Source organism: Telmatherina bonti, assembly GCF_933228915.1.
Source record: "Telmatherina bonti genome assembly, chromosome: 23".
NCBI classification, from domain to species: Eukaryota; Metazoa; Chordata; class Actinopteri; order Atheriniformes; family Telmatherinidae; genus Telmatherina; species Telmatherina bonti.
The window spans coordinates 17,641,882-17,656,048 of record NC_136632.1 but is presented as its reverse complement, the minus strand read 5'-3'; positions in this window follow the sequence as shown (position 1 = coordinate 17,656,048).

The window sequence follows — 14,167 nt, the reverse complement described above, 5'->3', positions numbered from 1 at the left end:
CCTCTATATGACCCAATCAAATGAACACTTATTAGAGAACAGCAACTGACTTACCAGATTGTAATTATCTGTTCAATCTCTAGATCAATGTAGTTTAGCTGAGCAATGAAAATGGCAGCAACCACTTCATAAAGGGAGGTTCCATTCATGTTGATGTTAGTGACGATGGGTAACATGAAACGGTGACCCTCCCGTCAATCCCCATGTTGTTCTCACAATATTAGAAGGTCTGTGGCAGGGTGGCAGAGCTTTGACAGACAACACATCCTTCTTTAGTGTAGCATATACACAAGCAAAGTGTAACTCCATTTTCCATGCAACAACTACACAGATAAGCTGTGTCCATGAACACACGGACTCTGTCATACTGTCCTACCTGGATGAGATGAACAATGCGGTGAGTAGGGCTTGAGAAACCGCTCTGATGACGGCGAAGGGGTTAGGTCTCACACACACAAAATAGAGCAGAGAAGAAAAGCCAGAAGAAAAATAAATAAATAAATATATATATATATATATATATATACATATAAACAATCGATACATGTTTTTTTTTTTCCCAGTTTCAGAGAAACAAATCTACTCTGAACAGCAGTTATTAGTGGCTAATGTTGGCAAAGCTTAAAAAGATTTTGCTTTCACGATGAAAGATTTTCTTCTGATAGTCCAGCTTCCACAGTACAAAGAAAAGCTTGGTAGATAAACAGATTATTCTAATTGAAGCTTATGTTGTGCCCTTGAATACTTTATGCATGTGAAAACAGACTTAACATTGAATACCTGTACTCTTATGCATTCTTAACATGCATTCTTCTTTTTTTTTTTTTTTTGTTTTAGCAACAAACAACAACTTCCTGCAGCACAATAAAAAAAATGGCATGAACTTTAGGGCTACTAATAACCCGACTGTCGGACCCTACAAACGGACTAGGACGTCTCCAGCAGTTGGCTTGTTTACCGATGAGGTTAGCTAAACAATAGTTCTCCAAATAGAATGATGCAACATATATTTCCTGGATACATATAAAAAATTGCATTGATGAAACAAAGTCACAAATAAAATGCGCACTATTTTCCACACTTTCTTTTGAGGTAATTAACTTAAAAAGGGTGATAAGGGGAAGAGTACAGGTGAACTTAATGTGATCTTCTCTAAGCTTTTAAATGCACATGTCCAACTGTTAAATGTTTCAATAAATTTTGCACAAGTTGCTGTTCTCTAACAAGGAGCTTAACGGCAAAAATCACGGCAGGTGTGGGATCCTTGAATTGACCAATAAATGTCCTGGTTCAATTAGAGCTGGTGTTTAAACAGTTGTCATCATGCTGTTCACATTTTGACATCATGAGACCAAGACGACACCTAACAATGGAACAACAGTCCCTTGCCATTGCAATGCTTCAAACAGGATGTTCTCAGACAGAAGTGGCCACTGAGCTTGGAGTGTCACAGAGTGTCATCAGCAGGTTGCAACAGAGATATCGAGAGACTGGAAGAGTCACAGAAAGGCCTAGAAGTGGACGTCCTTTGGCCACATCCCTGAGAAACCGGATGATGAATGCCACTCAACTCCAGGCACGTTTAAGAGAGGTGAGAGGCACCCAAGTGTCACGTCAGACCATTAGAAACTGTTTACATCAGCGTGGTCTGTGTGCTAGACGACCTGCACGGGTACCTGACCACACCACCAGGCACAGGCATCATCGTCTTGCATGGGCCAGGGAGCATTTACGCTGGACGAGGAACCAGTGGGTCTCAGTGCTGTTCACTAATGAAAGTCGATTCACACTGAGCAGAAATGATGGCCGGCAACCATGTTGGAGACGTCAGGGAGAGCGCTATGCATCAGCCACTGTTGTCACCAGGCGAGCTTTTGGTGGTGGCGGTGTTACAGTGTGGGCAGGGGTGTCCACTTGGTACAGAACTGCCCTACACTTTGTGAATGGTACAGTGACAAGTCCATACTACCTGAATAACATCATTAATCCAGTGATTGTGCCCCTACATGAACAGCACAGGCCTAATTTCATCTTCATGGACGACAATGCTCCTGCTCATCAAGGCCACATCATCAGGGAACGGCTGTTGGAGACTGGTGTACCTCAAATGGAATGGCCTGCACTCTCTCCAGACCTGAATCCCATCGAAAACCTGTGGGATCAGCTGAGCCGTCGTGTAGAGGCTCGAAACCCTGCACCCCAGAACCTCAATGACCTGAGGGCTGCCCTTCAAGAAGAGTGGGATGCCATGCCTCAGCAGGCAATAAGTTGCCTTGTGAACAGCATGAGACGTCGTTGTCAAGCTGTAATTGATGCTCAAGGGCACATGACGAGATATTGAGACGTTCAAATTTTTTGTTGTGGTGTAACTACCATTGTTGTTACCTTTTGTGTTGAATGAATTTTTTGAGATGAGGAAATCAGTAGTGCATCCTTCTACTTAAATGTCTTACTTTTATGATATTATATCACTGTAGCATGAACATATTGCATTTTCCATAAATTTCACCTGAAAGCCAAATATCCCTAACTTTTTGTGAGTAGTGTATATATATATATATATATATATATATATATATATATATATATATATATATATATATATATATATATATATGTATGTGTATATATATATATATATATATATATATATATATATATAGAAATATATATATGCATGTGTATATATATATATATATATATATATATCTATATATATAGAAATATATATATGCATGTGTATATATATATATATATATATATATATATATATATATATATATATATGTATGTGTATATATATATATATATATATATATATATATATATATATATATATATATGTATATGTATATATATATATATATATATATATATATAAAAATATATATATATATATGTATATGTGTATACTTTTCAACACCAGTCAGACAAAATAGAGTCCCGGTGCTGTGGAAAACCTCCTGCCTTGTTCCAGTGCCTAAAAAACACAACCAGCTGAACCAAGTGACTTCAGACCAGTTGCCCAGTTGCATATCGTAATGGACTTGGGGTTGAAGATGCCATCATATACCTGCTCCAGAGAGCACACGCTCATCTGGACCATTCAGGCAGCACTCTGAGGGTCATGTTCTTTGATTTCTCCAGTGCTTTTAATACCATTCAGCCTGATTTATTATGTGAGAAGCTCCATAAATTCCAGGTGGATACCTCCACAACCACCTGGATCTATGACTACCTCACAAACAGACCACAGTTTGTGAGACTGAAAAGTTGTGTGTCTGAGATGGAGGTCAGCAGCACTGGTGCACCACAAGGAACTGTACTCTGGCCATTCCTCTTCACTCTGTACACCTCAGACTTCCAGTACAACTCTGAGTCCTGTCATCTGCAGAAATACTCTGATGACTCTGCAGTTGTGGGGTGTATCAGGGATGGACAAGAAGCAGAGTACAGAGAACTGGTCAGTCAGTTTATTAAATGGTGCGGTGACAATCATCTCAAATTAAATAGCAGCAAAACAAAAGAGATGATTGTTGACTTCAGGAGGAACAAGAATAAACAAAGCACTGTTTCCATCCTGGGAGAGGAGGTGGAGGTGGTGCAGGAATACAAGTATCTTGGAGTTCAGCTGGACAACAAACTGGACTGGAAATGCAACACCGGAATACATCTATAAGAAAGGTCAGAGCAGACTGTACTTCTTAAGGAAGCTGAGATGGTTTAACGTCTGCACCAAGATGTTGCATATCTTCTATAAGTCTGTTGTGGAGAGTGCAGTCAGCTTTGCAGCATCTGCTGGGGTAGTACCATCAGAACCAGAGACTTGAAGAGAATCAACAAACTCATCAAGAAAGCTGGTTCTGTGCTTGGAGTAACTCTGGAGCCGCTGGAGCTGATTGTCCAAAGAAGAACGCTGCACAAGCTTATGAAGATGATGGAGGATTCTTCACACCCTCTCCACAACACAGTGATGAAACAACAAAGTGAGTTCAGTGAGAGGCTTCTTCAGGTCCGATGCAAGACTGAAAGATACAGAATATCATTCCTGCCAGCAGCCATCAGCCTCCGTAACAAGACCTCCTCCAGTTAATTATTATATACTATAATATTGAATTTCCCTTTGGGATTAATAGATTAATAAAGTATTTTTCATTTCATATATATATATGTATATATATATATATATACATATACATATATATATATATATATATATATATATATATATATATATATATATATATATATATATATATGTATATATATACATATATATATATATATATATATATATATGTATATATATATATATATATATATATATATATATATACATATATATGTATATATATATATATATATATATATATATATATATATATATATATATATACACATATATATGTATGTATATATATATATATATATATATATATATATATATATATATATATATATATATACATATATATGTATATATATATATATATATATATATACATATATATGTATATATATATATATATGTATATATATATATATATGTATATATATATATATATGTATATATATATATATATATGTATATATATATATATATATATATATATATATATATATATAAAAAAATGTATATATATATATATATATGTATGTATATATATATATATATATATATATATATATATATATATATATATATATATATATATATATATATATATATATGTATGTATGTGTGTGTATGTATATGTATGTTCTGTATACAGCAAAATTTGGATTGTCTTCATTAAATCTTACTCCAAGGTTTTTGGAAAGTTAGCAGCCCTTGTGTATCAGTAAATGTCCCTCAGCAGTCTAAACCTATCGCAGCATAACTAAGGGATAGTTAGATAGCTAATGATCCCTAACTATAGGACTTGTCAAAATATTTTAACTTAAAAGCACGTTGTTTTAATGTTTTACAGTGATCTGTATCATAACAATATCTCTGCCCTTTGTAACAAACCAAACTGTGAGGAAAAACAGGTAAAAATCCGTGGAGTTCTTGTCATGGTTGGACCTACACCTTACAAATAAATGCATTGGAGACGAATGGGTGACCCATCCAAGATGGCGGCCAGATGAGGCGTCAGCTCGTATAGGCGGCGTGATACAATGCAGCGTCTACATATATATGATGTCTATGGGAGCCTCTGCTGACTGTCTCCCTACGGTGGCCCTGAAGTGCAAACCACAACAACAAAACAAAAAACACAAATACAAAATAAAAAAACGCAACAACAAATTAAAAATGACAACAACAATTACAAAAAACACGATGGCAAATTTAAAAACACAACAAATTTAACGAACACTACAAAAAATTCTAAAAAGCACAACAAATTAAAAAAAAAAAAACCACAAAAAAAATGATAAAACACAATGACAAATACAAAACGACAACGAACTTAGAAAAAGCACGGCGACATTAACATACCGGAAGAGGTAGGTATCAGCGGGCAACAGGAGAAATCGCTGATTGGACGATGGTGCCAGACGGCTTTTGAACCGGAAGTTGTTGTGTAGTTTTCAAAACATAGACGTAACCCGTAGCTTTTTATATACAGTCTATGCCCGTAGCCCAAACATAGCTGCTGCTATCCAAGAATATTTTGATTATGGGGCTTGGCAACGTGATGTCACGATGCTGGCCACGCAGTGGCTGATGGGAAAAGTTGCCATTGTTTGAGGCCATAGAGAAGGGAAGAACTTGCTGTGTAGTCGGCTGCAATGTCCGAGCACACGATCAATCGGGAAAAAAATAGATAACGGCTTGTCTTTTCACTCGTTTCTTACATGGAAGCAGAACCAAGGGAGTCTTGTGTCAGTGTCTTTTTCAGTTGTTTCCATTCCTTTTCCAGACTGTCGCTCCATTTAAACTCACAATTATCATGTAAAAGTTGTCTTAGGTGTACTGTTTTAGAAGAATGGTTTGGAATAAATTTTCCGATAAAGTTGATCATTCCAAGTACTCTCAGAAAACCCTTTTTGTCCTCGGAACATGGCATCTCCAGTATAGCGTGTATTTTGTCCTTTTCAGGCTCAATACCATCTGCTGTCAGCTTATCTCCAAGAAAGGTGATTTCAGTCACACCGAACTGACATTTTGTTCTGTTCAATTTAAGTCCATACTGCCTGACTCTTTCCAGCAGTTTGATGAGTCTCTTAAGGGTGGCTCCCCACAGAATGATGTCATCCACATACACTCTGACTCCATCAATGCCTTCAGTCATGTGCTTCATGGTCCTGTGGATATCTCGGGAGCTGAAGAAATTCCGAAAGGCATTCTCAGGAAGCAGTACCGTCTGAATGGAGTGTTGAAGGTAAGTATTTTGTACTATGCTCATGAAGCTTGAGTTGCCAAAATCCTTGGGGTGCGTCCAGTTTACCAAAAAACCTTGCACCAGCCATTTTACTTGTTATTTCATCCCTTGTAGGTATCTGATAGTGCTCTCTTTTTATGTTGGCATTTAAGTCTTTTTGATCCATGCACACTCGAAGAGCACCTGTTGGTTTGTTAATGCACCCCATCGAGTTGACCCATTCAGTGGGTTCCTCCACTTTTCTTATCACTTCTAGTGACTCCATCCGATCTAGTCCTTCTTTTAATTTGTCCTTAAGCGCTACTGGAACATGATGTGGAGCACGAACTATAGGCTGAGCTCCTTCTTTCAGCTGTACCTTGTAGGTGAAAGGTAAGACTCCAAACCCTTTGAATATGTCGAGATACTGGTCAACAATAGCTTTAACACTTTTAGGCTCAGAACTGTTTATGCTGTAGACCCATCTTACTAGGCCTAGCCTCTCACATGCTTTGTCTCCTAACAATGACTCATGCCCATCCAGTTCAATAATAAACATCAGATTGTGAGATTTCCCTTTAACTTGTACCTTAAGTCTGCATTTACCTTTGGTGTTGATTGGCTGTCCATTATATGCTTTGAGTGAATTGTTGTTTGGGTAAATGTGTGGCTTTACCTTCATTGCTTTCACATCCAGCTCATTAATCAGATTAGCTTTGGCTCCTGTGTCCAGTTTAAATGTGACCAGGGCTCCATTTACTGGTAACGTCTCTGTCCATTTGACCGTCACCTGTTCCATGGGTGTGTCCTGCTGTGTGACCATGCTCACGAAAAACGTGTCACTGAGAGCCGTTTCCTCCACTGTGTGTACTTTGTCTTTATCATTTTGCTTTTTCTTTGTAAAGCTTTGCTTAGCGAAATGATTTTGTCCTTTGCACTTAATGCATATTTTACCATAAACTGGACATTGTTGTCTTGCATGTTTGGTGCCAAATCTTTTGCAATAAAACAACTCTGTCTCTTTCGATCCTTTGTTTTGTGCTTTTGGATATTTGTGTCGTGTAGTCACCGCAGCCACCGCTGTCCCTTCCACGTCTGCGTCCCTCGCTGACCCGCTGAAAGTTTTTGCGAGTTGTAGGGCGAGTTCACTGGCATGGCATATTTTCACTGCTCCAACCAGCGTTAAATCATGAGGCTGAAATTAGCTTCCGATTCGCAATATGTGTAAAGGGCAATTCCACTGAATTTTTCGGAACCTAGATTACATTACACCAGGTCCTGACAAAAAATCCACAATACTTAAACTCTTCAAACCTGGACAGAAATATTCCACATAATATACAGATTCATGAAAACATTGTGTCTGATTTGTGAAACCTTTATTCTATATGTGAAAATGCAAATTAGGCTCATTTTATGACATTTTTGGCATCTGGGCCACATTAGACCAGGTCCTGACAAAAATCTACAACACTTGGACTCTTCATACCTGAACTAAAATATTCCACATACTATGCAGATTCATGAAAACAAAGTGTCTAGTTTGTGAAACCTTTACTCTATTTGTGAATACGCACATTAGGCTTGTTTCATTATATTTTTGGCATCTGGACCACATTAGACAAGATCCTGAAAAAAAAAACTACAACACTTAGACTCTTCAAACCTGGACTGAATATTCCACATAATATGCAGATTCATTAAACCATAGTGTCTGATTTGCGAAACCTTTATTCTATTTGTGAAAATGCAAATTAGGCTCATTTCTTTGTATTTTTGGCATCTGGACCACAGTAGACCAGGTCCTGACAAAAAACAACACTTGGACTCTTCAAACCTCGACAGAAATATTCCACATAATGTGCAGATTCATGAAAACATTGTGTCTGATTTGTGAAACCTTTATTCTATGAGTGAAAATGCACATTAGGCTTGTTCCATTATATTTTTGGCATCTGGACCACATTAGACCAGGTCCTGACAAAAATCTACAACACTTGGACTCTTCATACCTGGACTAAAATATTCCACATAGTATGCAGATTCATAAAAACAAAGTGTCTAGTTTGTGAAACCTTTACTCTATTTGTGAATACGCACATTAGGCTTGTTTAATCCTATTTTTGGCATCTGGACCGCATTAGACAAGATCCTGGAAAAAAAACTACAATACTTAGACACCCCAGACAGTAAAACACAGCATCAAACAGCAGTTTTAAACAAAGCCTTATTTTACTTGTCAAAGTGGTATTACATGAAATTCTCATGTTGCACAAATTCAACGTTAGGTACTTTTTTTTTTTTTTTTCTACCACTGAAATAGAAAAGAAAGCAAATTGAATAAGATCACTTCAGAATAAACTGGACAATTGAAGTTGTATAATTGTATTTTCTGGCTATTTCTGATTGGATCAGAATACCCATGAATGTACTGTTTCTCAAACGGGGGTATGGTACCCCTGGGATACTCCATAGCATTCCAGGGAATACGTTATTTTTTTTCAAACACCCATGTATTTTTATGTATTCTTTAAAACATCCTTTATTACATTTATATAAATATATTTCAAATTTTTAATATATTTCAGTAAGTGTCAGTGTAAATTTATAAACTGAATTTAAATTTAGGTTTACACCTTTTCATTCCTCCCAAAATCCCACATTCTGACGTGACTTGAACCCCACTTGTTATGAGCTGTCATACTTATCGTATAAAAAAATGACACGCTGGCTAATGGGGGAATTATTTCAAACATGTTTCAAGATTCACATAATGATAACATTTACATTAAATTTTCTTGTTTAAAAAAAGAGTAAGGAAAAGTATGACTTTGTCTTGTAGTACAAAACTATAATTGGATACTGCCCAGACAAGATGATAATCTGCAAAACAAAATATAAGGGTTGAAGTGTATTCAACCAAAAAAAAAAAAAATTCATAATTTGACTTGTAACAAAATAAATTAAAAAAAAGAAATGTTTCACAAATCAGAAACTATGTTTTCATGAATCTGCATAGTATTTACAATATTTCAGTCCAAATTAGAAGAGTCTAGGTTTTGTAGATTTTTGTCAGGATCTGGTCTAATGTGGTCTAGTTTCCGAAAAGTTCAGCGGAATTGCCCTTTACACATATTGCGAATCAGAAGCTGCGAATCGGAAGATAAGTTCAGCCTCGTCGTTAAATCCGCCTCTCATAACAGTCTCTCTCTGATTTTCTTATCCTTTACACCAAAGACGATCTGGTCTCTTATCATGGATTCCTGTTGCTGTCCAAAGTGCATGTTCGTGCTTTTAGCTTCAGGTCCGTCAAAAACGTATCAAAACTCTCTGTAGGTTGTTGTGTACGTGAGCGAAAGACGTACCCCTCGAAAGACGTGTCATTCTTTTTAGGTGAGCAGTGTTCATCACACTTTCCCACTACCACGTCAAACTTTTCTTTATCTTCTGCAGTAGCGAAAACAAACGTATTGTATACCTTCACTGCTTATGGACCCACCACGGTAAGAAGCAGTGCAATCTTCCGTGCATCTGGCTTGCCATCTAGCCCGATAGTTTGTAGGTATGGTATGAATCGCTGCTTAAAAGTTTGCCACTCGCAGTCCACTTTTCCACTCCAGTTGACGGCATCTGGTGGCCTCACACTTTCCATGATATCCGTCTTCCCAGGCCAACTACTGGTACCATGTTATGTTTTGATTAAAACATAAAAAAAATTACACGTGGGTCTCTGCTTAAGCCGTTTATTGAACTTCCAAGACACTGGGTGTTTCTCAATTCAGGGTCTGCACACTTCGAAGTGCGGATTCGTCGGCTGCATGTGTCATCGTGGCGCGCCAAGTGCTGTCTCAATTCAAAGGCTCCTTCGAGTCCACCCTTCAAATTTGCACTGCGTTTGGCTACAGATTAGCTTAAAACGAAGGATACAAGACATGTATCCTTTGCACCCTCTCCTATCCCAGAATTCATTGCGTTCCTGATAGAAAAGAATGAGCAGCAGAGCATCGGTGTAGGTACCACACCAGCCAGACCATTTATTTTTATGTACATACACACACATATTTGTGTCCAATAACCACAAATGAATTTAATTCCAGTTGTCCTCAGATGTCTTCGTCCCCTTTCATTCAAGAAAAGGCTGAATTTATTATAGTCAGTCAGATAACTGGAGACTGAAATAATGAACAATAATTAAAAATGTGCTAAATTATAATGTAGTGATATAAGACATTGTTTTGTCATTCAATTGAGTTAAAGAAAAAAAACCAAACAAATCGATTTTGGACAAATTAGAGCATTTTTCTGATAAACAGTGGGACAAAATACCTGTCAACAGGTGAAAAGTCTGACTGGGGGCAACAAAAACACCTGACTGTAGTGAAAACATATAACACATATAACATATGTTATTTTATCATATTGGTTTGCTTTTTAAATTTTTTTTCCTATTAAACCAGAATTAGAAAATAATTTCATGGTTTCAATGACACTTTTATTTAATATTACTATGGTCAATTTAATCTTATTTCCCTGGCAGCAGTTTTTCTTCCCTGGCAGAAGTTCTTCCTTCTTTAATTGGGGGGGGGGGGGGTTATAAATACATATGATGACGGCAGTCCAAAGTTAAATTACTGGCACCATTTTCTGCCATTTAAAAAACATTTTTGTGTCTTTTTGTGGAAGATGGGATGAGTAATTGGATAAACTTGGCATATGTAGTTGCCAGGCAACGGAGGACTGGAAAACTATGGGTAATTCTCGTACACTAGATAGGCCGTCTCATTTTACTGGCAGTAAGCGCACTTCGGTGTGTGCAGACCACACTTCGTAGCCTACGCACATTTAACTTTAACTTTATATAGCGTCAAATCACGACAATGCCATCTCAAGACGCTTTACAGACAGAGAAGAAAATATAATCAAAGCCAATTCATAATAGTCTATATAAGGAAACCAACAGATTGAGTTGAGTCCAACTCAATCTCCCATCCTGAGCAAGCACACTGGCAACAGTGGGAAGGAAAAAACTCCCTTTTAACAGGAAGGAAACCTCCGGCAGAACCCGGCTCAAGGACAGGCAGCCATCTGCCTCTACAGTGTGGGGGGAAGAGGACAGAAAGACAACAGATAACAGGAACTGCTACTCCCGCTCATGGAGACCTGCTGAGACAGGAGACATACATGTTAATGATGCAACACTGTTATTGGGGGGGTAAAAGAGAGAGATAAAGAGAGAGAAAGAAGCTCAGTGTATCAGGAAATGTCCCTCAGCAGTCTAAACCTATAGCAGCATAACTAAGGGATGCTAACCATCCCTAGCTATAGGACTTTTCAAAAAGATAAGTCTTCAGCCTAGTCTTAAATGTGGGGACGGTGTCTGCTTCCCTAACACTAACTGGAAGCTTATTCCATAAGAGAGGGGCCTGATAACCAAAGGCTCTGCCTCCTGCTCGGCTCTTTGAGACTCTAGGAACCACAAGTAAGCCTGCAGTCTGCAAACGAAGTACTCTGCTTGTTGTGGGTGAGGGGCTAGTAGGATCCAAAGAGCGGACACTGTCTGAGTACAGAGAGAGGTTTATTGATTTCCCACAGATTCCTGTGAATTCTTCCAGCGGAACTTTCAGAGACTGGCAGACTGGCGAGCATCAGGAGGCAGGCAGGCAGGGGAGCAAACGAACAAGCAGGCAGGCAGGCTTTCTCTGGCAGGAGGAAGACAGGACAGGTTACAAATCAAGGTCAAGCACAAGCAACGTAAGCTGAGGCCGAGAGCTGTTTTACCGCAGGGCAATCAACAATCTGGCGCTGGATAGCAGGCAGAGCTGGTCTTAAATAGGTGGTGCGTTGATTGCTGAAATGTGGATCAGCTGTGCCTCCAGTTCCCAGCTGACCACACCCACCAGGGAACAGGAATCACCACACTGCTTGGTATATAGGGAACTATGAGGTCTTTGATATATAGTGGTACCTGGTTGTGGAGGGCTTTATATGTAAGGAGAAGGATTTTAAATTCTATTCTAGATTCAACAGGCAGCCAATGAGAGAGGCTAAAACTGGAGAAATATGATCTCTCCTGCTGGTTCTGGTCAGGACTCTGGCTGCAGAATTCTGAATCAGCTGAAGGGTTTTCAGGGCATATTTAGGACAGCCCAGTAATAGAGAGTTACAGTAATCTAGTCTCAAAGTATCAAAAGCATGAACCAGTTTTTCTGCATCACTCTGAGACAGAATGTCCCTAATTTTGGCTATATTACGTAAATGAAAGAAGGCTGTTTTAGTAACCTGCTTAATATGTGAGCCAAAGGACAGGTCCGAGTCAAATATTACTCCAAGGTTTCTCACTGTAGCACTGGAAGCTAAAGTAATGCCATCTAGGTTCATTACAAAACTGGAAAATTTAGCGCTGAGTTTTTCAGATCCAACGAGAATTACTTCAGTCTTATCTGAGTTTAAGAGGAGAAAATTTCTAGACATCCAAGTCTTTATGTCTATGAGACAGTTTTGTAGCCTATTAGGCTGATTTGTTTCATCTGGTTTAAAGGATAAGTATATTTGAGTATCATCTGCATAACAATGAAAGTTTATTCCATGTTGTCTAATAATTTTGCCTAAAGGGAGCATTTATAGCGTGAAGAGTACTGGTCCAAGTACAGAACCTTAAGGAACTCCATGACTTACTGTAGTTTGTGAGGAGGACTTGTCATTTACATGAACAAACTGAAGTCACATCTTGAGAAACACCCACTGCCTACTTCCTGACAACCCGTTGCTACCTTCACTACATATTATTATGTAGGCTTTACACATGACAGCCCCCTAGCGGTCAAGCTGTATTAATGCTCATTACTTTTAATCAACACAGTGGCCATCAGCCTCCACAACAAGACCTCCTCAAATTAATTATTATATACTACAATATTGAATTTCCCTTTGGGGAATAATAAAATATTTTTCATTTCATTTCATTTTTCATCTGACGTGTCTTTATGTTAAATTGGGAAGAAAATACGTATTCCGTCCTTTTGTTCAATATTCCTCTGAAAAGCTGTTTACAATAAACTGCATGTGCTCATTGTGCCTCCTGCTTCATCTTCCTCTTCCTCCAGAGGAACTCTCTGATGAGAAGCAGACAGACTTTAATGAAGAGGCGGTGGAGGGTGCGCCGTCTGACTTTGAGGCCTTCACCCCCAGCAGGGAGCACACAGAGGGAGAAGAGACGGCAGACGTTGCTGAGACTGTGTTTTACATCAGTTTCCTACCATTAGAAACCAGTGAATAATACGTGTCAAACTAAAATAACATCAAATGAACTTGGATGAAGGAGATCCAGTCTGAGTTCGACGGCGGCCCAAGAATGCTTTGCAAAACGCTCATCTGTGACATCCATGAAAGTTGTGGCGGCTTCTGAACCAGTTCAGACCCAGTGCTCCTAGAACCTCAGCGGGACCCTGCTGGTAGAAACAGACAGTAGGTGCTGTCACGGCCATAACGCCTCTGCAGCCTGGTGCAGTTTAACAGACTGTGGCTTAAACTGGGAGAACTGAAAGCAACACTGGAGCTCATGTTACTCCCTTGTTGTCTTTTTAATTAATCTAGTTGTCTTCTGGTCGTTCGCTCAGTAAGGAAGTTACTTCCTGTCATCCTGTGCTGCTTTCATTGGTTGCTGTTGTCGTGCAGTTGACTGGAGCTGCACCAGCATCCTGACTAACGATGTTCCACGTTTACCCTCCAGCAGCTGAGTGAATTCTGACAACTTGCAGCAAGTTCTCTGAGGGACGTCAGGCAGACGTGGATTATGAACATGCCATCTCCAGATCAGTGTT